A 27,630-nucleotide genomic window follows, 5' to 3' on the forward strand; every position below is an offset into this window, starting at 1 on the left:
ATAAGACCCTTGGAAATACTTAGATTAATAGAAGTGGGTTAATAATTAAGACACAGCTAGCCAATAAGAAGCCCTAGCTATGGGCCAACAGTTTAATAATTAGTGTAAGTCCAAGTCTTCCGGTGTTTATTTGGGACTGAGAAGGGCGGCAGGACCTGGCTGGACAAGAAAAACCAGCAACAGATGTTCATTAAGTATTCTTCCTTATCTCTTCTGATTAGTTTTTGTTTTGGACTGTGCTTTGTCAGATATCAAAATAGCTATACCAGCTTGCTTCTTAGATACATTTTCTTGGAATATAGTTGCCCTCCTTTTACCTTGAGGTGAGATTTATCCTTGATGTTAAGGCATGTTTCTTGGATACAACAGAAGGGTGGATCCTGTTTTCACACCCATTCTGATAGTGTATGTCTTTTTATTGGGAAATTGAGACTGATGGTGTTAACATATCAACAAACAGTTTTTGTTCGTTTTGTGGTGTTAGTGGTAATGGCTGCTCTGTGTGTGTGTGTGTGTGTGTGTGTGTGTGTGTGTGTGTGTGTGTGTGTGTGTTCCTCTTTAGATTTGCTGGTCTGGGATTATTTATCTCCTGTCTATTCTTGCATGTGGATAACATCTTTAGGTTGGAGTTTTTATTCTAGATCCTTCTATAGAGCTGGAATTGTACATAGATACTGCTTATACTTTATGTTATCTTGGAATGTCTTATTTTCTTCATGTATTGTGATTGAAAGTTTTGCTAGGTATAGTAATTTAGGCTTGCATCTGTGGTCTCTTAGAGACTATAGAACATCTTTCCAGTCTCTTCTGTGTTTTGAAAGTCAGATGTTATTCTAGGAAATCTGCCTTTTAATATTCTTTGGCATTTTTCACTTGTGGCTTTTAATATTCTTTCTTTGAAAGTTTATTGTTTTGATTATTATGGGCCAATGAGACTTTCTTTTCTGGTACAGTCTATTTGGTGTTCTGCATACTTCTTGTACCTTGATAGAAACCTCCTTCTTAAAGTTAGGAAAATATTCTTCTATCATTTTATTGAAAATGTTTTCTTTGCCTTTCGCCTGGATTTCTTATACTTCTTTATTCCTATTACTTATAGATTTGGTCTTTCCATAGTTTCCCAAATTTCTTTGATGTTCTGTGTCTGGATTTTTAAATTTTATTTTATATTTTGTTTGAGTGATGTATCTATTTCTTATTGTCTTCAAGGCCTGAGAGTCTCTCTTCCATCTTTAGTATTTTCTTGGTGTAGCTTGCCTATGTGGTTACTGTTTAAGTTCCAAATTTTTCATTTACATATTCCCCTTAGTTTTCATTATTGTTTCTAGTTTCTGCTTTCTGGTCTTAATCTGGTGTATTCATTTCTTTCCACTGCTTTTGTGTTTATGTTTTTGCAGATTCCTTTATGGGATCTATTGATTTCTCCTTTAAGGATCTTTATCATATTAATAAAGGCTACTTTAAAGTCTTTTCTTGTGCTTCAGCTATGTTTAAGTTATCTGGGCCTACTACGGTAAGTGTCCTTGGCTCTAGCGGACACATATTATTCTGACTATTATGCTTTTATGATAGGGTCTAGGTATCAGGGTTATCTAAGTATAACAAGCTGGTCTTGTCTTTGTTGGGTGGGTATTTTGTTCCTTGGTTTCTATTTGCCCTCTCTGACTCTTGGGGAGAGTGTGGTGGCTGTATGTTGTTTAGTAGGAAGTTCTTCTTCTGTGATCCTAATCCATGTGGCCCCTGTGGGTTCCAGGTAAGAAGTATTTCTAGGTATTAGGAGATGACACTAAAGAGGAGGATGTTGGAGGGTGGTGGCTGAGGAGTCCATGGGAGGAAAAATAACAGTGTGTTCCACCAGGATCTGCTTAGTCTCATAAGAATGATGGCAGAGAGTGTGCAGAGGCAGTCTGTACAGAGCTGGGGATGAGAATAGGGGATTAGATATGAAAGAAAGGAAAGAGAGTAAGGTCCTGAAGCTTATTTTCCTGCTTTGCAGGAGTACTTGCTGGTGTTGGGGGCTGGGATAAGAGTGAGTTGGGATGATGGATGGAGAAAGATCTGTATGTTCTGCTGGAGTGGAGGGGGAGGCCACCGGGACTGAGACTGGAGCACTGGATTTTCAGGAAAGAGGAGAGGGAGGTAAATATCTACAGTTAGCCTATCTGCTTCCTTAGCCAGCATAGCCTGATGGTTTCCAGGGAATGCCTCCTGTAGCTGGGGGCCAGGATAAAGAGATGAGTGTGGGCATCAATGGGGAAGAGATGATCTGTGGGATCCATGGAGTTTGGCATAGTGAGGGAAGAGAGGCTGATCTGCTCTGCTACAGAGCTGAGAATAAGCCTGGGGGAGTGGATTTGAAGGAGGCAGAGAAGAGGTGAAAACCTGCAGATAGCATACCCTCTTTCCTGGCTGGATTACCAGCACCAGTTTTCCTTACTGCTCAATTAGCCCATGCTAGGAGAAACTAGAGGGAAGTGTAGACAGAAAATATTAACTGATGTTGATTTTATGTCACAGAAAATACATTTATTTGTTGAGAGAATAGCAGAGACTCTATGGAATTTGCATGAGAGCTGTATTAACCCCTGGATCTTTTTCACCTGGTCAAAGTTTGCTTCGATTCCAAATTTTCATTAACTAATGATGAACAGTAAGGTTTGCTTGGAATGCAAGATTTCGCTTCTATAATTGCTAAGCAAACATCCGTTGACCTTTATGTCATCTATGAAAACTAATAGCTCCAGGCAAATGAAGTATGTCATGTTATATTACATTTGAGGTTTGTGTACAAACAAAAATTTTCCTGTGAAACAACATATTCAAAGATGTTTCCTCAATGCTCTACTTACAAAAAGCATACATAATTATAATTCTGTAGCTGTCTTTTCATGATAAATGAGTGCACAACCATCCATCTCACAAAACGACTTTGCGCTTTTCATCATGCTTACTTATTAATACACTCTTTCCCCCTTAGAAGACTTGTAGGTGGTTCACCAGGAGGTGTTGAGGAGTAGAAATGGCACCACTCTATCCATTTGGCTCAGATACAGCGTGAATTCCTGGAGTTAAAGGACCTAAACCTGTCCCAAGATTGAAAAGAAAGGTATGCCTGAGTTAATTCCTATAATTCCCTTTGTATGTCACACCTTAATCACAGTTGTCTTCACATAGCATTTCATGAAGAAAAAGGTTATATTAAAGAGAATTCTTCAGAGTGCCTCTTCCTGCTCTGCAATGAACGGAAATACCACCATCAAATATTAATTTGAAAAATATACGTGTTAGGTTTATCTCAGTAGGAGAAGTTTTTCCAGCCAAATATCTCTCTGAATCTCAGATATTTACTGGGTTCTAAAGCACAAAAGGTGTGGTTGCTCCTTGCTCATTCACACTGAAATCTCAGTCTGGCTGGGTGTCAGTTTGCTATTGTCATAACAAAAGGGTCTGTGAGCTGGAGCTAATTCACTTCCTCCTTCTCTTGTGGAAGACAGGAAGCAAAGACAAAAATCCAAGGAGGTACTGCAATGTTCCAATATGTGTCTCAAAGACATCCTGCTATTGGTAGAATAGGATGACCAGGAAACCTGTCAATTATAGGCATTTGGGGGATAGTTAAGATTCAGGGATAATGGCTGACTTTCCTCTCATACCTAGGGATAGAACATTTCAACATCTGTAAAAAAAAAAATATTATCTCAAGCCAAGTTCAAAGGATCAAAACAAAATTTTGAGATCTTAGGGTCCCAAGGGAGTGTGCCTCAAAAACTGTTTCCTGGAGCAGCTTTGCATAGGTCATGTCTGGTAGAACAACAGATCTGTGAACAGGACTTGAGAACAGGAGGCCCCACAATTCTTCCCTAAGCTATGCTCTCATTGCAACCTACCAACGAAGTTCCACCTTTAAATACTCAGGTAACAGATAATGTACCCTTGCTGCTGTTCTGTTGTTCCGTGCCTCTCTTCCCCGATGTGACTCATTAACTTGGAGGGCCAAATGGACATGGTGAAGAAATTTCTAGTACATCAGATTTGTACATGAGTGATGTGAGGTAAAAATACTTTCAAAATGACAGGCTTGTGAGGGCAGTAAGTCGGGAAGTAAGGAAGAGGGATGGGAGAAATCTCACCTTCCCCAGGAATGCTGGGATTCCAGAGCCAGATCAATGACTGACAGGTAGAGTCACAAATTATATTATAGCACATATTATTGGAATCTCTTGCTCATTCATCCCCTCTTTATCGCATATCATTCTATCCTTTCTGGATTCCTTTTGGATAGAAATCATATTAAGTTATTACCAATATAATGATCTAAACAAAGAGGTAACAGGATTTTCATCAAGACTATATTAAGGATTGCATGTAACAGAATATATTGGACATAATAGGTTTCAGATATAGTCAAACTATATCTAAAACTACATTAGGTATAAAGCTATAGGTTTTGTGGGGTTTAATAATAATACAGTTTTTGTAAGAATTTTGACACTGCAAAAACATGAAAAATAAAACTGAGGTAAAAATGTAGATCAGAAAAGAATATAAATACCTTATTTTAAAAGTTGATAAGATCTGAGGAGATAACTGTCAGCAAAGGACTTATGTAGGGAACATGAGGATCTGAACTGTGATTTCCGAAGTCCACGTAAACATCTGGGCAAAGAAGCATGTGCCTACAATCCCCCCAGCTCTTGCAAGATGAGAGCAGAGGTGAGCAGGTCCATGGAAGACCGCGGACTAGCCAGCTAGGCCTATGTGGTCAGAGTCTAGGCTAATGAGAGGCTGTGCACACATGTACCTACAACCAAATACATATCTAACCACACAAATACCATGTGAATGTGAATACACACTCACAACATACGTGGATGCAATTATGTGTGCAACCACACACCTACACCGTACCCACACCCAAACACAAGAATAAATATAACGAGTTATCACTACAGTATTGATGATGGCCCAATTGTCACCTGCAGAGAATTTCCTGACCTGCAGTCTGGTGATGCACATTCCTGATGTTCTTTCATAAAAGAAAGATACTGGAAAAATGTCAGCTGTTTCTCCAGCATAGCCCTCTTTGTTAAAATTATTGTTAATTTAGGAAAAAAATAATCTGAATTTAAAATGGGTGTGATAGTAATCACAGGATAGTTTAGGTTATTGGTATGCTTTATTGAACCATATAATAAAATCAGTTTTATACCCCATATACTGATTTATCGATGTGCTTTGTTATGAAAACTCTTGCAAATCCTAGGACAGCTGGGCTACACAGAGAAACACTGTCTCAAAGAATGAAAAAAGAACAACCTCCAACAACAACAAACAAAAACAGATAATTAATCCTGCTGGGGGTTTATCAGGGGCAATTAGACCTTTGCTTTCCTTTTATATTTTATACTTTGACCATACTGATGTTCATAAGTCAGCTTTTGGCACACTGTATTGTAAATTAAACTGTCCTCCCTCTGCTGTCCAGAGGAATGTGGTACCAGGTACATATCTATGTCTGAGTCTAGCCTGGGAAGCTGGCTATTGTGATACTGAACTGGAAGCTTTACCCGCAGCAGGAAACCCCTCACAGGCTCTTGTGTTTATTGTCTCTGGCGGTGTGCTTTATTTTTTATTTTTTTATTATTTTTTTTGCTTAGCTCCAGATCTCCATGATGATACTTCTCATACTGTAACTAATGTGATGAGTCTTCTAGAATGTTTGCCTTTCAGTGCTAAATTTTTTTCAATAAACTCTCATATCCTACAATTGTGTTCACAGGGTAAGGATCTGAGTAGAAAGGCCAATGTTTCCCTCCCTCTTTCATCACACATCACACGTCTGCTCTACACTGTTCACACCGCTATAAACAGCACACCCCACCAGCTCCTGCCTTGAACTGTTCACACCTCTGTAAACAGCACACCCCACCAGCCCCTGCCTTGAACTGTTCACACCCCGCACACCCCACCAGCTCCTGCCTTGAACTGTTCACACCCCTGTAAACAGCACACCCCACCAGCCCCTGCTCTGCACTGTTCACACCCCCGCACACTCCACCAGCTCCTGCTCTGCACTGTTCACACCTCTGTAAACAGCACACCCCACCAGCTCCTGCCTTGAACTGTTCACACCCCTGTAAACAGCACACCCCACCAGCTCCTGCTCTGAACTGTTCATACCACTGTAAACAGCACACCCCACCAGCTCCTGCTCTGCACTGTTCACCCCTGTAAACAGCACACCCCACCAGCTCCTGCCTTGAACTGTTCACACCCCTGTAAACAGCACACCCCACCAGCCCCTGCTCTGCACTGTTCACACCCCCGCACACTCCACCAGCTCCTGCTCTGCACTGTTCACACCTCTGTAAACAGCACACCCCACCAGCTCCTGCCTTGAAATGTTCACACCCCTGTAAACAGCACACCCCACCAGCTCCTGCTCTGAACTGTTCATACCACTGTAAACAGCACACCCCACCAGCCCCTGCTCTGCACTGTTCACACCCCCGCACACTCCACCAGCTCCTGCTCTGCACTGTTCACACCTCTGTAAACAGCACACCCCACCAGCTCCTGCCTTGAAATGTTCACACCCCTGTAAACAGCACACCCCACCAGCTCCTGCTCTGAACTGTTCATACCACTGTAAACAGCACACCCCACCAGCTCCTGCTCTGCACTGTTCACACCCCTGTAAACAGCACACTCCACCAGCTCCTGCTCTGCACTGTTCACCCCTGTAAACAGCACACCCCACCAGCTCCTGCCTTGAACTGTTCACACCCCTGTAAACAGCACACCCCACCAGCTCCTGCTCTGAACTGTTCATACCACTGTAAACAGCACACCCCACCAGCTCCTGTTCTGCACTGTTCACACCCCCGCACACCCCACCAGCTCCTGCTCTGCACTGTTCACACCTCTGTAAACAACACACTCCACCAGCTCCTGCTCTGCACTGTTCACACCCCTGTAAACAGCACACCCCACCAGCTCCTGCTCTGCACTGTTCACACCCCTGTAAACAACACACTCCACCAGCTCCTGCTCTGCACTGTTCACACCCCTGTAAACAGCACACCCCACCAGCTCCTGCTCTGCACTGTTCACACCTCTGTAAACAACACACTCCACCAGCTCCTGCTCTGCACTGTTCACACCCCTGTAAACAGCACACCCCACCAGCTCCTGCTCTGCACTGTTCACACCCCTGTAAACAGCACACTCCACCAGCTCCTGCTCTGCACTGTTCACCCCTGTAAACAGCACACCCCACCAGCTCCTGCCTTGAACTGTTCACACCCCTGTAAACAGCACACCCCACCAGCCCCTGCCTTGAACTGTTCACACCCCTGTAAACAGCACACCCCACCAGCCCCTGCTCTGCACTGTTCACACCCCCGTACACTCCACCAGCTCCTGCTCTGCACTGTTCACACCTCTGTAAACAGCACACCCCACCAGCTCCTGCCTTGAAATGTTCACACCCCTGTAAACAGCACACCCCACCAGCTCCTGCTCTGAACTGTTCATACCACTGTAAACAGCACACCCCACCAGCTCCTGCCTTGAACTGTTCACACCCCTGTAAACAGCACACCCCACCAGCTCCTGCCTTGAACTGTTCACACCCCTGTAAACAGCACACCCCACCAGCTCCTGCTCTGAACTGTTCATACCACTGTAAACAGCACACCCCACCAGCTCCTGCTCTGCACTGTTCACACCCCCGCACACCCCACCAGCTCCTGCTCTGCACTGTTCACACCTCTGTAAACAACACACTCCACCAGCTCCTGCTCTGCACTGTTCACACCCCTGTAAACAGCACACCCCACCAGCTCCTGCTCTGCACTGTTCACACCCCTGTAAACAACACACTCCACCAGCTCCTGCTCTGCACTGTTCACACCCCTGTAAACAGCACACCCCACCAGCTCCTGCTCTGCACTGTTCACACCCCTGTAAACAGCACACTCCACCAGCTCCTGCTCTGCACTGTTCACACCTCTGTAAACAGCACACCCCACCAGCTCCTGCTCTGAACTGTTCATACCACTGTAAACAGCACACCCCACCAGCTCCTGCTCTGCACTGTTCACACCCCTGTAAACAGCACACTCCACCAGCTCCTGCTCTGCACTGTTCACCCCTGTAAACAGCACACCCCACCAGCTCCTGCCTTGAACTGTTCACACCCCTGTAAACAGCACACTCCACCAGCTCCTGCTCTGCACTGTTCACCCCTGTAAACAGCACACCCCACCAGCTCCTGCTCTGCACTGTTCACACCTCTGTAAACAACACACTCCACCAGCTCCTGCCTTGAACTGTTCACACCCCTGTAAACAGCACACCCCACCAGCCCCTGCTCTGCACTGTTCACACCCCCGCACACTCCACCAGCTCCTGCTCTGCACTGTTCACACCTCTGTAAACAGCACACCCCACCAGCTCCTGCCTTGAACTGTTCACACCCCTGTAAACAGCACACCCCACCAGCTCCTGCTCTGAACTGTTCATACCACTGTAAACAGCACACCCCACCAGCTCCTGCTCTGTACTGTTCACACCCCTGTAAACAGCACACTCCACCAGCTCCTGCTCTGCACTGTTCACCCCTGTAAACAGCACACCCCACCAGCTCCTGCCTTGAACTGTTCACACCCCTGTAAACAGCACACCCCACCAGCTCCTGCTCTGCACTGTTCACACCCCCGCACACCCCACCAGCTCCTGCTCTGCACTGTTCACACCTCTGTAAACAGCACACTCCACCAGCTCCTGCTCTGCACTGTTCACACCCCTGTAAACAGCACACCCCACCAGCTCCTGCTCTGCACTGTTCACACCCCTGTAAACAACACACTCCACCAGCTCCTGCTCTGCACTGTTCACACCCCTGTAAACAGCACACCCCACCAGCTCCTGCTCTGCACTGTTCACACCTCTGTAAACAACACACTCCACCAGCTCCTGCTCTGCACTGTTCACACCCCTGTAAACAGCACACCCCACCAGCTCCTGCTCTGCACTGTTCACACCCCTGTAAACAGCACACTCCACCAGCTCCTGCTCTGCACTGTTCACACCCCATGTAAATATCACACCCCACCAGCTTCTGCTCTGCATTTTTCACACTGCCTGTAAACCTGACCTATTTGATGACTGGAATAACTGCTCTTAAGCCAGGTTCTTCAATGCCTGGAATAAATGTGGAATTGCTTTAATATCATGATTTACTAATTCTGTCACCTCTACCTTATCTTGAGTTTCTCACTTAATTGTTTTCCTCTTTTCGACTGTCTGCTAATGCTTTATTGGATGTCAGAGAGTAAACTTGATCACTTCAGATGTTGGATTGTTTTTATTCACTCCTATAAAATCATTCAGATTTGTCATATAGAGAAACCTTTGTGTATCTCATTAAAATTCAAATACCTTCAACAAACAACTCATTTAGCTGAAATGAATTCCTAATGAAAACCAAGGCTAGACTGAATATAGGAGACTAGGAATGTCAAATGTTTAGATTCTTGAACTGGATTCATTGGTTAAGAGAATAATGTGATTTAGCACAAAGTTATCATTAGCACAGGTACAAAAAACAATTAATAAATGGGACTCATGAAACAGAGAAGCTTCTGCATGGCATAGGACATCATCATTCAGATAAGTGGTAATCTACAGAATGAGAAAACATTTCTAAACAATGACATATCCAGTAGATGGTTAATAAATAAAATAAAGAACTAAAAGTAACTTGACACCAAGGAAACAAATAACCCAATCAAAAACTGGGCGCAGATCTAAACAGAGAGTTCTCAAGAAAGGAGAAATACAAATGTCTGAGAAACACTTACATGATCAATATCCTTAGTCAACAAGGGAATGTAAATCAAAACTACTTTGAGATTTCATCTATTCCAGTTGGAATTGGGAAGGTCAACAGAACAAATGGCAGCTCATGCTGTCAAGGGTGTGGAGTAAGGGGGTACAAACTTGTGTAGTTACTATGGAAATCAATAAGGAAGTTAAAAAGTTTTTGCAACCGATAAGCCTCTCCACCGATGCAGCAATCTGAAACAGACCAAATCAAACTTATTAGAAAAAGCCCACTTTTAATGGATACAATGCTCTAGGACGGCCTTCCAGCTTCCCAGAGAGGAGACTGGAAAGAGAGGCAAGAAAACCACATATCTATTTTCTCAGGACAGTTTAAATACTGTGAGAGTGATCTTGAGCATCTCTGGAGAAGCAGTCGTCATTTGGTGAGCTTTCTGAGGTATAGCAGGGTTTGGAAACATCATGAAAAGTTATTCAAATAGTTTCCACTCAAATGTATGCCCATGCCATTATCCAGTCACTGGAGTTTAGGATGCTGGTGACTACTCCAAAGCCACCTGATGTTTGCTGGGACAGTGCAATTCATTGCTCTGTTTCTGAACCTCCTAATGTTTTTAGAGTTGGCTTTTGTTTCTGGGCTGTGATGGGTGACTATTTTACTTCCTGGAATTTGAAAGCCAAAGCAAATTGGTTAATTGGTTAACAGGTTGTAACTCTTTTCATAATGCTTATAAAAATCATTTTGTTCACAGACAGATGCTTGTCCCCTGCAGTCTGATGTGTCACTATGTCCCATCTCAGCTACTGACTTGGCTTTCAGCTGTATCATTTGAAAGCACATTCACTTTTATAGTGTAATGTCAATAAACCGTGCAATAGTAGACACTCATTCCATAGTAAATACCTCATAAAGAGTTTAATTTGCTCATGTTTTTCTTTAAATTCCTGTTTCTGTATCTTGGGAGTTTATAATCATGACACAATTAGTGAAAAGCCAGAAGTCAGCTGGGACTTGTGCTGTGGAATATTCCTTTATACTCTGTGAGTATATGTAGCTATGATTGATTTAATAAACAAGGTGACAGGTCAGTAGGTGAACAGGATTAAGTAAGGCAGGTAAGCTAAACTTCAAATGATGAGAAGATTGACAGAGTCAAGGGAGACACCAGGCAGATAGAGAATGAGTCACACACACAAAATGGGATAGATGTAAAGGCCACTTGCCTCAGGGGATACATGGATTAATAGAAATGAGTTAAGTTGTAAGACCTAGTTAGTAATCCTGAGCTATTGGCCAAGCATTTATAAATAACATAAGTCTCTGTGATGGGGGATGTCCTTATGTATATATGTTTCTCCTTTTGGTTGAGGAATAAAACACTGATTAGTCAGTAGCCAGGCAGAAAGCATAGGTGGGACTACCAGACCAGGAGAAGGCTGGGGAGGAGGAAACAGAGAGAGGACACAAAGAAACGCCATGCTGCCCAAGGAGTAGCATGCCAGATTACGGGTAAGTCACAGTCTCGTGGCAACACATAGATTAATAGAAATGGGTTAATAGTTAAGACAGAGCTGGCCAATGAGAAGCCTGAGTCATCGGCCAAACACTTTATACTTAAGTCTTTGTGTGTTTATTTGCGGCAAAGCGGCAGTGGGGCCAAGAGGGACAGAAACCTCCGTCTCCATCTCTGTGTGCTAATTTGGAAGCAGCTGCCTGGACAGGGATAGGAAAACTCTGCCTGCGGATGTCTTCTGAGGCAAACCTCCATCAGAGACAAAGTCAAGGCCCCACTTCTCACTTCCACCCCAAGTGTTCTGAACATTTTCAGGTGGAGGAACAAACATCACTACTGTAAAAAGCTCTTTGCATGTTCTGTCTACAAAACCAAAGATTTACCTGAGTCCTTTTACCATCTGTAGATTAAAACCATACACAGGCTGCTTATGAGATATACACCAACACATTCTGAAATAAGGAATGTAATGAATGTGAAAGGATCTTGTTACAAAGTCCTTTTCTAAAGAACTATAGTACTCAGTTTCCCAGATAGCCAACTGAGCCATAAAAATTATTTCAACATAAATTGTGTCACAATGAAGAAAAGCATAAACTGAATTTCTAAGAGCACATACTTGTGCTCACTAAATAACTGGGAAGAACCCTTTGGCATCATGAACTGAGCTCTGCCGTATCCTGCATGGCAGTACAGTGTGTCTTAAGAATGCTCGTTGAGTGCCCACAGCACATAAAACACTGTGCTAAGTTGTTTCAGGATACAGCTAAATCAGGTTTAGTCTCCCTCCTCATGAAGTCTATTCTCATTTCCTTTCTGTTACTGTGATATGTAATTTCAGCTTAGGTTACAGTCCATCATTGTGGAGAAGCCAAGGCAGAAACTTCAAGCAGCTGGTAGCCCGGCACAGAGGGAAGAGAAGTTCATCTGCTTGCTTACACTCAGTTACATCCTCATGGTTACTCAGTGCAGAAGCCTCAACCTGGGTAATGGTGCACTGGCCTGTGTCTTACGAAATTAATTTATTTGATTACAATCACAATTCCCCCACACATGACCACAAGCCAGCCCAGTGTGAAGAGTTCCTCAATGTGACTCTTTTCCCATGAGATTCTAGGGTGTGTGCTGTGAACAACTGCAGCTAACCACCACAAAATTCATATAATTTAAATACATTATATATAAATAAATAAATTTATTATATAATTAGTTATATAATTTAAATGAATTATGTGATATAAATATAAATTAAATTATAAAATTTAAATAATCTCAATATGCATTGCCCATGAGTGGTTAGATATCTGCCAGCAGTAGAAACTGCTACAGTCACACAAGCAATGTTAGATGTTCTGTGAAGCATAATTTCCACTGATTATCCACAACCACCCCCATGCTACCTTTGGCCAAGCTGACTTCATTGGGATTAGCCCTTGCCACTTCCTCATGCTGAAAGAAGTATCTCCAGACTTTCTTTGCCTCCAACCAGAATTAATGAGAACTTCTTTTAACTTAGGTTATTTATTAATTCATGCTCAAAGCTAATTTCTTCCAAAACATCCTGTGAAATGTGTATTTAAATTACTGCTTACGCTTGAATTCAAATTCCTTACACATTCCAATATTGATGACTTAGTTTCATGATGTTATCCAATATTTTTGTCTCATACTCATATTTTATGGTGGATAATTATTTTCTGTCTGTTTTGGTGAAAAATAAAAATAAAACAAGCAAAAACCAAGCTTCTGTACTAGTCTAAGAAGAGATTCTGGGATTTCCCTCTGGAAGGAAAAGAAACAAATGAATTATAGTTAAAGATATTTAACCTGACTGAAGAAGTTTGGGGGGACACCTCAGTATTTAGTCTTTAGCATTTTTCCTACCGTTTTTCCCAGACTCGCAGTATCAGGGCTCTGAGGCTTTGTGGGTGAGTAGGTTATGAACATCCTTTCTCATTGCTCTTTTTTATTTTATGTTACATCTCTTGGCTCCGGTGTAAGAACAAGTTAAAGTGCATGGATGCACTTTCTTAGCAGAGTTTTCTTTTTTCTACATTTTAAGAATTAAAACAGAACTCTGTCGAATACTAACAGACATCGTGTGTCCATAACACAAAGAGGGATGCTCTCTCTGCCTGGACTCTTAGGGAAGTGCCTGGACCCTACCCTGAATGAAATGATAGACTCTAGATATCCCCTATGCGGAAGGAATTGGCAATAGGGTGGGAGGATGGGGGGATGGTGGAGGGGTGTGGGAGGAGGGGAGGGAGAGGGAACTGGGATTGACATGTAAAACAAGCTATTTAAAATTAAAAAAATAAAAAAAACAAAACAAAACAAAAAAAAAGAACAGAACTCTGATTAGTATAGTCATTCCAAACTTGGTAACCATACAGATGTTCTATTGTTCCAGAGAGCTGGGCCATATTCATAGCTGAAGAAAAAAAATTTTTTTAATCTCATGCCTACTGTTTCATTGTAAAACTAGAATATCCTTTTAAATGATTCATGAAATGTTTATCTCAAAATACTCCCGAAAGTTAAATACTTGTTCAGGAAGCCAACTCTGAATAATACTTAAAAACTAAAATAGAAATTTTCTTACACTACTTGGGCAAAAATAAAGCTATCCGATGTCAATTGTATTATAGAGCTGTAAATATGGACAGAACAGTCAGGTTTCTATAGAGGAGCACAACTGATAGAATGAACATTTATATGTGGAGGTGTGCAAATACACATATTCATATGGGATTTAGTAGAGTGGCTTACAGACTATAGTCCAGCTGGTCAACAATGGCTGCCTACCAATGGAAAGTTCAAGAATCCAGTTGGTGTTCAGTCTACAATGCTAGATGTCTCTGCTACTCTTCAGTATATGTTTAGATCCTGAAGAATTAGGCTGTAATGCCAGTGAAGAAATGAACTTACTAGTAATGGTGAGAGCAAGTAGGCAAAGACAAAAACCTTACTTCTTCCAGGTCCTTTATGTAGGCTGCCAACACAAGTTGTGGTTCAGAATTTAGGCAGACATTCCCACCTCAAAATATGTAGACTTATGGAGGGTCTTCCCATTTTAGATGATTTCATTAAGAAAAATCCCCTACCCATGATCCAACCACTTGGGTTTTAGTTAATTCCTTACGTAGTCAAGCTGACAACCAAGAATAGTTATCACAGACAGTAAAAAAGATTATATTTCAGAGAACCAGAGTGAAAACCTAAACAGTCCCTTTCCTCCATACAGTCTTATCTCCATAAACAGAATAAAGCTGGTGAAGCTTTGAGATTATGAATGCAGAAACGTGAGACATTACAAGACAAGTTATATTAACTTTACTTCCTAGTGTATAATTTTCTACATGTGTTTTCAAATACTTGTGTTAAAATTAAGTTATATGTTCTCTCACAGAGTATATTTCAAGCATATCTGAATGATACTTTCTCACCAAAATTAAATATATACCATTATTTACACAGTTTTCCAAAAGCATCCATAAACCTGTAGGATAAAACCCATGGTTGTCATGGTTGATCAGAGTGTACACAGTCCAAGAATGTCCAGTTCTGATCATAGGGGCTACAGCATACCCATAGGGGTGTCATAGCATACCCAGTTGGTGTGATTTTGTTTCATCACCAGCTGACAAATGATATTTGCATCAGTACAAGAAGACAAGCTGAAGGTTCTGTGGATACTGGCATCATCTCTGTCCCCTTCATCAGAGTTAATAGCTAGAAAAGAATCTTCCTCAACCATGAGATAAACACAACACAGTGTGATTAATGAAGAGCTTGTAAATAAGCCACACCCTTTTCTAGCATTGGGTCCCCTCCCAGTGTTCCTCTGTCCCTGCAGCGGGGTGTCATGCATTGATCCTATGATGTCCTCCTTCAGAAATACTTTCTGTCCCGCAGAGTGGGAAACTTACTGGAGGCTCTGTTTCTGCCACATGGCCCAGTTATGATTTCTGTTCCAAACCTACCCCTGATTCTCATTGTCTCAACAATTTTACTCAGGAACGCTGTTCTTCTTCCAAAATGTTATCTGCTACTTCTCAAATACTTCTTCACACACATTTCATGTTTATTGAATATGACCTGAAGGGTGAACCTCAAATTTCTTTCCAATAGTACTTTCTGGTGGGCATGTTCTACCCAGCTGTCCCCTTTGCTCCTTTATCTACTCTCTAAAGTCAATGCAAGTTTCAAAGCAATCCACAGCCTAGGGATGCCACTGCTCTTTTTGATCCTTCATCTGCCCCTCATTTCCTGTCCGTTTCCAACTTACGTTCCACCTCTTGCTCCCCTTTTCACCCTCTCCTATTGCGTTAACCTGGAAAAAGTTGAGACCCTGGTTCAAAACAAAGCTTTATGTAAATTGTGTTTGCACCGAATTAGGAGACACTTTGGAGAGAAATGAATGATGGCGCTGTGGTAGTGTGAATGTCATTGGCCCCAGGAATCTCAGTGGAAATGGCATTATTAGGAGGTGTGGCTTTGTTGGAATGGATATGGCCTTGTTGGAGGAAGTGTGTCACTGTAGGGGTAGGCTTTGAATTTTCCTATACCGGGGTATCAACCAGGGTTTCATTTGGCTGCCTGCTGCCTGCAAGATGCAGAATGTTCAGCTACTCCAACATTATGTCTGCCTGCACACCATCTTGCTCCCTACCATGATAATGGACTGATCTTCTTAAACTGTGAGTAACTCCAATTAAATGTTTTCTTTAGAAGACTTGCCATGGTAATGATGTCTCTTCACAGCAATGAAAACCCCCAAAAAGACAGATGCTGACTGGGATGCTGCTGTGCTTGCTGCGCAGCCTGAGTCCGAGAATGTGGCGAGGGTGTAGGGGATTGACGACACAGACCCAGAAGGCTCCTCAAGAAGGCTCTCCTTTATTCCTACTCTGGCTGGTTATTATATACCCTGACACCAGAGGTGGATGTGGGTGGGTCTGAAGGTGCGGTTAGTCTTTGGAAAAGGTCAAGAACAGGGAGGTTCCCGTGGGCAAGCCCTTTTCAGGAACTTATTGCCCCGGGCATTGTATTGTTTTTAGTAAACATGTTTTTAGTAAACATTGTCTTACAGCTGCCTACTCCCAGGCTGATGGGGAAGTGGGTCTCTGAACAAGGTCTGGTGTTCCCACAGGATGCCTGCAATGTGAATCTTGAATGAATTCACACGATCACTAAAAAGCTGTTAGAAGTGCATCATCTTTCAGTCTACAAGGATAACTACTGGATATCTTTTCATGCTTGAAAATATCACTATATCTCCTCCTCTAGTCCTATTCTCAATAATCATGCTTTCTGTCTCACTCAAAAAGTAGTGACAAGACAACTGTCCCAAGACCCACAGTTGCTCATTCACCTGCCTTGCGTGGGCAGGCTCCCATTTTGCTATGCACCGATTTTCAAGTCTCCAATTCCACACCGATGACAAACAATGATCTAAAAACACTTGTGGTCTAGCAGGCATTTCCTGAGAACCCACTTGCCATTCCTGCAAGGGAAGCCAGTGGGTAGATGGTAAATCTGCACCTCTCCTTCTATTCTTCAGATCCAGTCAAGCCCCAGTCTCATTCCAAACTGAACATTAGAATATCTGCTGCAGCCTCCATTTTCCCTGCCCCCAGCTCCAGTGGATTCCACAGATCTTCCCCTCCTAACCTCCCTCCCCCTGCTCACTGCAGTCCCAAATCCAGCAGGCCTTCCCTGGAAACGTACAGTCCACTCTAGCTAGGGACCAAATAGTCTAATTGCAGACCGCCACCTCTCACTCTGCTACCCCAAGTCCAATCTGCAAGTCTCATGGCCAGCTCTGCCGCAGAGCACCTGCAGCAGCCTTCCTTACCCCCTGAGCCCTCTCCAAAGGACCGCAGATTTTCCCTCCCGAACTTTTCTCCCTCAAACAAATGCTATGTCCCATGCCTCAACTCCAGCAGGCAACCCTAAGAACCCACAAGGCAGGCTGACAGGGAAGCACATAGGCTAGCTGCAGACCTTCACCTCTCTCCCCAATTCCACATCCCATCCCCGAATCTCAGCCCCAGAACTGCCTCAGCCCTGCTGCTGCGGACTGTTCCCACTGTTTGCCGCCATCCCCAGGAGACTAAGAAGATCCTTGTGGATCACCCTGTTTTCTCCTTTATATGGATGCTCCTCCTCCCTCCTCCTTTATATGGATGCTCCTTCCCCCCCTCCCCCGGCTCATCCCCATTCATAAATATCAGTTCACAATACCCAGAAATACATTTTACCTGAAAATTGCAGTGGCCACACCTATAAGGACCCTAGCAGAATTTCCTACCAGGAAATAAACAGTCATAACACTCTACTAAAAATCTGAGAAGACAAAAGGAAGCAAGAAACGAAACAGTCAGACAACACAGAGAAGACCATACATCAGTTCCTAGAATTAAAATTTTCCTGGACCAGATGCCTGGATGCTGGTGTGAAAACTGAGCGAAGAACAGTCAGTCAGGATAGTTTGCATCCATTAGGGACCAACAAGTCTACCATAGTAGGCCCTGAGTATTCAAACATAGCTGAAGCACATGAAAAACTCCCTTAAAAAGACTTTATGATTATAATAGAGGTCCTTAAAGAGTAAATGAGTAAATTCTTTTTTCTTTTATTTACATTTATTTTTATTTAAATTAGAAACAAGCTTGCTTCGCATGTCAATTGCAACTCCCTCTCCTTCCCCATTTCCCATGCTCACCAAACCAAACCCCCAACCTCAAACCCCATATCCCTTTTACTCCCCCGGAGGGTGAGGTCTTCCATGGGGGATCTTCAAAGTCTGTTATGTCATCCCTGGCAGGGTCTAGGCCCTACCCTTTTGGGTCCAGGCTAACAGATCATCCTTCCATGTGGAATGGGTTCCCTAAGTCCATTTGTATGCCAGGGATAAATACTTATCTACTATCTGAGACCCCATAGACTGCCAAGGCCTCCTCACTGACAGCCACTTCAGTAAGCCTGGATGAGTCACATGCTGGCCTCTCAGTCACCAGTTTTGGGAACATGAGCTCCCCCTTGTTTAGGTCAGCTGCCTCGGTGGGTTTCACCAGACTCATTTGCTCATCACTTCTCCCTCTCTGCAACTGAGTTCCAGGAGTTCAGTTCAGTGTTTTAGCTGTGGTTGTCTGCCTCTGCTTCCATCAGCCACTGTATGAAGGTTCTAGATTGGCATATAAGGTAGTCATCAATCTCAACATCGAGGGAAGGCATTTAAAGTATCAACTCCACTATTGCTTACATTGCCAGTTGGTGTCATCCTTGTAGATCTCTGGAAATCTCACTAGTGCCAGATCTCTCCTCAAACCTATAATGACTCCCTCTATTATGGTATCTCTCATGCTGCTCTCCTCTATTCTTCCTCTGACTCAAACTTCCTGCTCCCCCATGTCATCCTCTCCCCTCCTATTCTCCTCCTCCCTTTCTCCCAGCTCCCTCTCCCCTCTCTTCCCCCCATGTTTCCTCTCCCCTTAGGAGATTCTATCCCATTCCTCTTCTTCAAGGTACCATGCATATTCTCTATTTAGTTCTATAACCCACCTTTTAATTGGATCCTTTGGTGTTCTGGAGACTTGCTTCTTGAGTTCTTTGTAAATTTTGGAGATCAGCCCTCTGTTAGATGTGGGGTTAGTGAATATCTTTTCCCATTCTGTGGGCTGCCTTTTTGTCTTGTTGACTGTGTCCTTTGCCTTACAGAAGCTTCTCAGTGTCAGGAGGTCCCATTTATTGATTGTTGATTTCAGTGTCTGTGCTACTGGAGTTATGTTCAGAAAGTGGTCTCCTATACCAATTCATTCAAGGGTACTTCTGACTTTCTCTTCTAAGAGGTTCAGTGTGGCTGGATTTATGTTGAGGTCTTTGATCCATTTCGACTTAAGTTTTGTACATGGCGATAGATATGGATCTATCTGCAGTCTTCTATATGCCAGCCTCCAGTTATGCCAGCACCATTTGTTGAAGATGCTTTATTTTCCATTGTATAATTTTACCTTCTTTGTCAAAGATCAGGTGTTCATAGGTGTGTGGGTTAATATTAGGGTTTTCAATTGGATTCCATTGGTCTACCTGAATATTTTTATGCCAATACCAACCTGTTTTCTATAATAGTGCATGAAATCAGAGATGGTGATGCCTCTTGAGGTTCCTTTATTGTACGGGCTGTTTTGGCTATTCTGGGTCTTTTGGTTTCCCATATAAAGTTCAGAATTGTCCTTCAAGGTCTGTGAAGAATTGTGCTGGGATTTTGATAGGGATTGTGTTGAATCTTTAGGTTGCTTTTGGTAAGATTGCCATTTTTACTATGTTGATCCTACGTATCCAAAAGCATGGGAGATATTTCTGGTAGCTTCTTTAATTTCTTTCTTTAAAGACCCAAAGTTCTTGTCATATAGGTCTTTCACCTGTTTGGTTACCATCACCCCAATGTATTTTATGTTGTTTGTGGCTATTGTAAAGGGCAATGTTTCTCTGACTTCTTTCTCATCCCTTTTGTCATCTGTATATAGTAGGGCTACTGATGTTTTCTAGTTAATCTTGTATCCTGACACTTTGCTGAAGGAGTTTATCAGCTGTAGGAGTTCCCTGGTTGAATTGTTTGGGTCACTTACATAGAGTATCATACCATCTGCAAATACTGAAAGATTAACTTCTTCCTTTCTATTTTGTATCCCCTTGATCTCCTTTTGTTGTCTTATTGCTCTAGCAAGAGCTTCAAGTACAATATTGAAGAGATATGGAGAAAGTGGACAGCCTTGTCTTGTTCCTGATTTTAGAGGAATCCCCTTGAGCTTCTCTCCATTTAGTTTGATGTTGGCTGTCAATTTGCTGTACATTGCCTTTATTATATTTAGGTATGTTCCTGTTATCCCTGATCTCTCCAATACCTGTACCATGAAAGGGTGTTGAATTTTGTCGAAGGCTTTTTCAGCATCTAGTGAGATGATCATGTGGTTTTTCTTTTCAGATTGTTTATATGGTGGATTGCATTGATGGATTATCCTGTGTTGAACCATCCCTGCATCCCTGGAAGTGTAAGTTTCTGCAAATGTTGGTTTTGAAATATAGCCTCGTCCTTTATGTGGTCTCTGGGAAAAGAACTCTTGTCTTCTTTCTTTCTAATTACTTCTCTACTCTGCAACCTTCTAGCCAGTCCATGAGAAACATAAGAGATTGTTTTCAAAGCGAGTCCCTTGCACTTGGAAGCCCTTTATGGCCCACTTACCACATGACTTCTCCCCAGTCTCTATCACCACAAACCGTGTTGAAAACACATCTTACAAGTTAAATATATTTAAAATTATTTCCTGGACATTTTTCATCTAATAACCTACTAACAAATGCTATTATTAAATTTAAAAATTGAATATGTAGCAGTACAGACCCTCAGCCCTCTCTTTTGCTCATGACAGTGCCAAGTGCTCTTTGAACTTTGATCCTGTACACAAACATTTTCTTCTATTCAGCTTATGATTCTCTAATTCACAACAAAATACCTTTAAATAAACACTGTATCAATAATGGTAAATAACTATGTGCCCTCTATCAATCTACATGCAATGCTTTTGTATGAATTAATATACCTAATATTGCTAAAACATCACAAATTGTTATCAGCTCAGTTTCATAAGCAAAGAAGGCTAGGAACACAGAAGGTAACAAAACTGCTCAAAGTCAAATATTAATACTTGGAGATAAGCTAGACATCATTACTAAAATTCATCATTTTAAGTACTTATTGTGACAGTTAATATGTGTTGTCAATTGGATGGAGTTCAAAATCCTTCATGCTTGTGTCTACTATGGTACTTCCAAAATAGTTTAAGTGAGGAGAAAGTCCCACCCTGAATGTGGGCATCCTCATCTCCTGGTCTGGGATAACAGACTGAATGAAAAGAGAGTCGAGTACTGGCATTTCTCTCCTCTGCTTCCTGATGACCATCACCACAATAGACTGCATCCTCTCAATTGCATGCCCGGATCATCCCCCCCTCTCTTAAGGTGCTTCCTATGGAGTGTTTGATCAAAGCAACAAGAAAAGTGATCAATATACGTGTCCATTGCAACTATCAAAAAGTTTCCAGGTTCCCTGTACCAGTTAACCGTAATGCTTTCCTCGTATTCACCCAGTCCTGTATTCTCCACATCTATTTATGCTTATCTAGATTGACACTTTGCACCTTTTCAAACAGTTGTTTCTCTGATCTCGAACTATGTGAGCCTTCTGCTTTCCTGGCTTCAGAGATTTTGGTGTCTGGAGCGGCACCTAGCAGGTAGAAAGCACCAGAAAGCGTTTCCTGGACTAATGAATCACCCAGTGCATGTGTTCCTGTCAGGATGTCAGATCCACCCTCTAAGGTGTGGAATTGACTCTGACCATTGCTCTCAGGGTATTCAGAATCTTTGTTTGTGTGTTTACATGGAGGGAAAGAAGCCTGATGATTCATTCTGACCCAGCTGCAGAGAGACTGATTTACACATCAGAGTGACAATTTATTAATTCATTCTGAAGAATGTTCTTGTCAGCCAGAATGAACCTTCGCCACGTATTAGAGAAGCCTCCATGGAAAAGCAAATTAAGATCAGAAGGTTGCTTAGAAAATGTGAAATCAAAGTGAAAGAAATTTGAAGACATCACAAGATATTTTAATCAAGCTATGACAGTTTCACCAATCACCCTTCCCAAATGCCAGCTACTCTTACCTAAGGGCCAGATATTTCCGCTTAACAAGCTCTCTTATCCTATCAAAAAGACTGCGCATTATTACCCTCTGAGTTTGCAGGAGTCTCCATTACCCTACTGACCTCAAGACTTCCTTGTGCCTTTCTTTCCCACTTCCTTAGGTTCAGACAAGAAACTATCAACATTACTATTTCCGAAGGGGAAATTCCTTTTGCTTTAAGTGACCTTGTACCTGATTTCCTGTCTGGTGATTTATGTGACTTAGACCCCAAATGACAAAATTCATTTTCAATGATTTAATACAGTCAAGTTGACTTTGACTAGGTTACCAAGTAATTATGAAAATCAGAGGAGAACTAGTATAAAAATTGTACAAACAAGCCAGTCGCTACTATGGGGAGAGGCAGGGCTTTTGTTGTTGCTATATTTTGAAAAGGAGTGTGTGTTGAGAAATAATGCTTACTACATCTAAGGAATATCATTAATATACACTTCATTTCTGTGTTCACTTTCAAGTCATTGCAATGTCATGTTTTACATTGATAATCACACTGACAATGACAGTACAACATAGTAAACAAGACAACACACTGTGAAATAAGAATGCCTAAATTTGTCTTCCAAACCTTTAACCTTTGTTAAACCTCAGCTCCTCAAAATTATAGTATTTGACTCATAGGCACTGTCATTATCATGAAGTCCTTCTCTTTTTTTCTATATTTTTTATTTAGCTTTTTACACATGTCACTTTAAGTTCCCTCTCCCTCCCCTCCTCCACCACCTCCCAATCCCCCCAATCCCTCACCCCCACTCCATCCGCCCTCCACTCCCCAAAGAGGGCAAGGGCATCCATGAGGGACTTTCAGAGTCCGTGACATCATCCCGGGAATGGCCCAGGTTCTTTCCCAGTTTGTCCAGGCTGAGAGAGCATCCCTCCACATGGCATGGGCTCCCAGAGTCCCTCTGTATGCCAGAAATAAATACTGCTCCACTCTCCAAGGACCCACAGATTGCCAAGGCCTCCTCTGTGTCACCCAGGTTCAGTGGGAGGATGTCTGGATCAGTCCCATGCTGGTCCCCCAATCACCAGTCTGGGGTCCATGTGATGCCCCTTGTTTAGGTCAGCTGCCCCTGTGGGCCTTGCCAGCCCTATCCAGATTCCCTTGGTCATCACTCTTCTTTGTAAGTTGGTTCCAAGAGTTCAATTCGGTTCACGCTGTGGGTGTCTGCCTCTGTCTCCATCAGCCACTGGATGAGAGTTCTAGGATGGCATATAAGGCAGTCATCATTCTCACCATCATGGGAGGGCATTTAAGGTAGCCTTAATGCCATTTGGTGTCATTCCTGTAGATCTGTGAAGATCTCACTAGTGCCAGATCTCTCCTCCAACTTATAATGGCTCCCTCTTTTATGGTAGCTCCCGTCCATTTCTCCTGTATTCTTACCCTGGCTCAACCTTCCTGCTCTCCCATGTCATCCTCTCTTCTCCTCTTCTCTCCCTCTCTTTCTCCCATCTCCTACTGCCCTCCCCTTCTCCCCCTCCCCAATCTAATTAGGAGATTGCATCCCATAACCCTTCTCCGGGTTATCATGCATCTCTCTTAGGGTCCTCACTGTACCCAAACTCTCTGGCGGTGGGATTGTGGGCTGGCAATGCCCTCCTCCATGTCTGAAATACTTATATGAGTAAGTACATATCATGTTTGTCTTTTTGTGACTGGGTTACCTCACTCAGGATGGTTTCTTCTAGTGCCATCCATTTGCCTGCAAATTTCAAGTTTCCATTTTTTTTCTGTTGAATAGTACTCCACTGTGTAAATGTACCATGTCTTCTCTATGCATTCTTCAGTTGAGGGGCATCTAGGTTATTTCCAGGTTCTGGCTATTACAAATAATGCTGCTATGAACATAGTTGAGCAGATGTCCTTATTGTATGAGGGTACATCTTTTGGGTATATGCCTAAGAGTGGAATTGCTGGATCTTGGAGTAGACTGATTTCCATTTTTCTGAGGAATCTCCATACTGATCTCCAAAGTGGCTGAACAAGTTGGCATTCCCACCAGCAGTGGAGGAGTGTACCCCTTTCTCCACATCCTCTCCAGCATAAACTGTCATTAGGGTTTTTGATTTTAGCCATTCTGACAGGAGTGAGATGGTATCTAAGAGTTGTTTTAATTTGCATTTCCCTAATGGCTAAAGATGTTGAGCACTTTCTCAAGTGTCTCTTGGCCATTTTGGACTCATCTATTAAGAATTCTCTATTTAGTTCTGTACCCCACCTTTTAATTGGATCCTTTGGTGTTCTGGAGACTTGCTTCTTGAGTTCTTTGTAAATTTTGGAGATCAGCCCTCTGTCAGATGTGGGGTTAGTGAATATCTTTTCCCATTCTGTGAGCTGCCTTTTTGTCTTGTTGACTGTGTCCTTTGCCCTGCAGAAGCTCCTCAGTGTCAGGAGGTCCCATTTATTGATTGCTGATCTCAGTGTCTGTGCTACTGGTGTTATGATCAGGAAGTAGTCTCCTGTACCAATTCGTTCAAGGGTACTTCCCACTTTCTCGTCTAAGAGGTTCAGTGTGGCTGGATTGGTGTTGAGGTCTTTGATCCATTTGGACTTAAGTTTTGTGCATGGTGATAGATATGGATCTGTCTGTTGTCTTTTACATTCCAACATCCAGTTACTCCAGCACCATTTGTTGAAGATGCTTTCTTTTTTCCGTTGTATAGTTTTAGCTTCTTTGTCGAAGATCAGGTCTCAAAGGTATGTGGGTTGATATCAGGGTCTTCGATTCCATTCCATTGGTCTACCTGTCTGCTTTTGTGACAATACCAAGCTGTTTTCAGTACTATATAGCTCTATAATAGAGCTTGAAGTCAGGGATGGTGATGCCTCCAGACGTTGCCTTGTTGAACAGGGTTGTTTTGGCTATCCTGGGTCTTTTGTTTTTCCATATAAAGTTGAGGATTGTTCTCTCAAGGTCAGTGAAAAATTGTGCTGGTATTTTGATAGGGATTACATTGAATCTGTAGATTGCTTTTGGTAAAATTGCCATTTTTACTACGTTGATCCTACCTATCCAAGAGCATGGGAGATCTTTCCATTCATGAAGCCCTTCTTACAGTTATCAGCACATGTTAAACATAGGCTGCATATAAGAGACAACTAATAACAATTAAACAATGGCAAAGTATCCTATCTATGCAGTACAAATGATTTTAAATACACAGAGTAGTGTGACATACTACATTTTGAAACAAAAACTAATTTTTAAGTAAGTACAGACAACTCAATGTTTTAATACAGCTAATTTTACCTAGCTGTGTACCCTGTGTTTGTTATCTACAAATACAATTGATGTGAAAAGAAATGCCTATAGGTGTAATAGTGGTACAAATGTTTTGGGAACAACACTTTTTAATTATGCTATAATTTATAAGATATTATTAATAACAATTTTATAATTGGATTTAAAGCCCACTCCACAGGAGGAAATCAGTGTCCGGTACTACAAACCTGGCCAAAAACTATGGTTAGGACTCATAGGTCCCCATAGGGTAAAAATTGCTACTATTATGCTAAATTAGCACATTATCAACTCTAAATCCACACATCACTACTATATATTATTACAATTATGAGATATCACCGAGGAATGTCTTTGTATAGTGAATGGTGGTTAATACAAAAATTCATAAATGTTCAAAATGCAGATAACCATTGGGTGGAATGCTCAGGTAGAAATGGGATATTTGTATCACACTCCTTCCCCAAGCTTGAGAAACATCATAGGAAAGTAGGTGAAAATTTTGTAAGAACTAGAAGTATGAAAGGAGCAGAGCAAAGCAGTGTCTTCTGGACGTGATAGGATCACTACACTCATGAAGTTATAGCAGCTATGGTTGACTACCAAGATCAAGTCAGTAAACAAACTAGTGTAAAATAGGAAGGGGGTCATGAATCCCACCACTAACGGAGGAGCTATGAGCAGCTGATAGCTTCTGTAAGAAGGAGAGTCAACTTTCATTATGCGCGAGGCTCCAGGTAGATCCAGCGAATAGCTACACATCTGGAAGTATATGAACAGCAAAATCTAGAGACTGGGCTATTATAAAGGGGTAACAAGAACTTAAGTAGGTAAGGAGGTGGATGGCTCTTGGGGGAGATAAAGGGAACAGCTGGTGATGATTATCATATAATACATTGTATGACATCTGAAAAATATTTATTTAAATATGCATAATAAATATATATGTCAAGTGTCTCATTATAAATCCAACTCTAAACGAATGAGAGTCTGTCCATCTGCTTGCCAAATTCTTTGCTAGCCTACCAAATACCTGAACCATTCAATACTTCCCAGAGTTAATTAGAAACTTTTTGGTAAATATATAAAATTTAAATTTCCATGATGAAATATAACTTGAAGACACTTTAATTTAATGTTCCTGAAAGTGGCATTGCATATTAAGAGCAGAAAGTAATCTATTTTGAAGCAGTCCAATTTAATCTGCTTTATTGACACCTTAACAAACAAGTGTAAGTCCTCACTGTACTCAACTTTTCACAGTTATGTCTATCAATTCTGATTAATAAAATTTGGAGGACCACTCTCACAATACGACCTACATATCAGCCCTCAATGTGGCTTGCTTCTCTTCCTTTGTACTTTAAAACATACATAAAAGCTGAAAGCTCCCTCCATGGTCACCCTACCAATGCAGCTGCAGGAGGCAGACCAATGGCCTCCCTACGACTGAGGTTCCAACTGAGCGCTCACCAACACCTTTAGAGCTTTACTCAAGCAGGGCTGTGCTTGATCTAATCATAAAAACAACCCTTGCTTGCCTGGAGTGCAAGACCATGGAAGAAAGAACACAGACATGCCACATGAACATGACTTGGCCTCTTTGATCAGTTTTGAGGACAGGGAAGGGACCGTGAGGCAAGGAATTGTGGCAGCATTGAAAAGCAGGAAATAATTCTCTCTGCTGACAGCAAGAAGAGAGCACAGAACTCCACATCTTACACCACAAGACTTGGCTTTTGCCAGCAGCTCAACTGAGCAGAGAAACGCTTCCTCCCAGAACTCATGACAGTGGAGCAGTGAAGCCCATGGACACTGAGCTTACAGACAGCTGAAGCCCATCCAAGCTTCTCACCTACAGAACTGGAGGCTGCTAGACTTGGCTTGTTTAAGCACCTGAGTTTATAACAATTCATTAAAGAAACAGTAGGAGGTCACTGAAATTATCTTCAGAGAGAAGACATTCCATCATCCAAACTAACTACTCTGTACATTTGGTACACATGTATCAATACATGATATCCTTACAACTGCCCTGAGGCAGGTGCTATGAATAGCCCCATTGCCAGAGTAGGAACAAAACAGGGATGTTAAGTAACTTGCCTAGGAACTTATAGCTAGTAAGCAGCAGGGCTGAATTTCACCTGCAGTCAGGTACACCTTCAAACCTGTGCAAATCAGGGACCTCAACCTGAGGAAAAGTGAGTTACAAGGTGTCTGTGCTTCCTGAAATAATATTCACTACTCCTTAAAAAC

This window comes from Mesocricetus auratus, unplaced genomic scaffold, assembly GCF_017639785.1.
Source record: "Mesocricetus auratus isolate SY011 unplaced genomic scaffold, BCM_Maur_2.0 Super-Scaffold_100040, whole genome shotgun sequence".
Taxonomy (NCBI): Eukaryota; Metazoa; Chordata; class Mammalia; order Rodentia; family Cricetidae; genus Mesocricetus; species Mesocricetus auratus.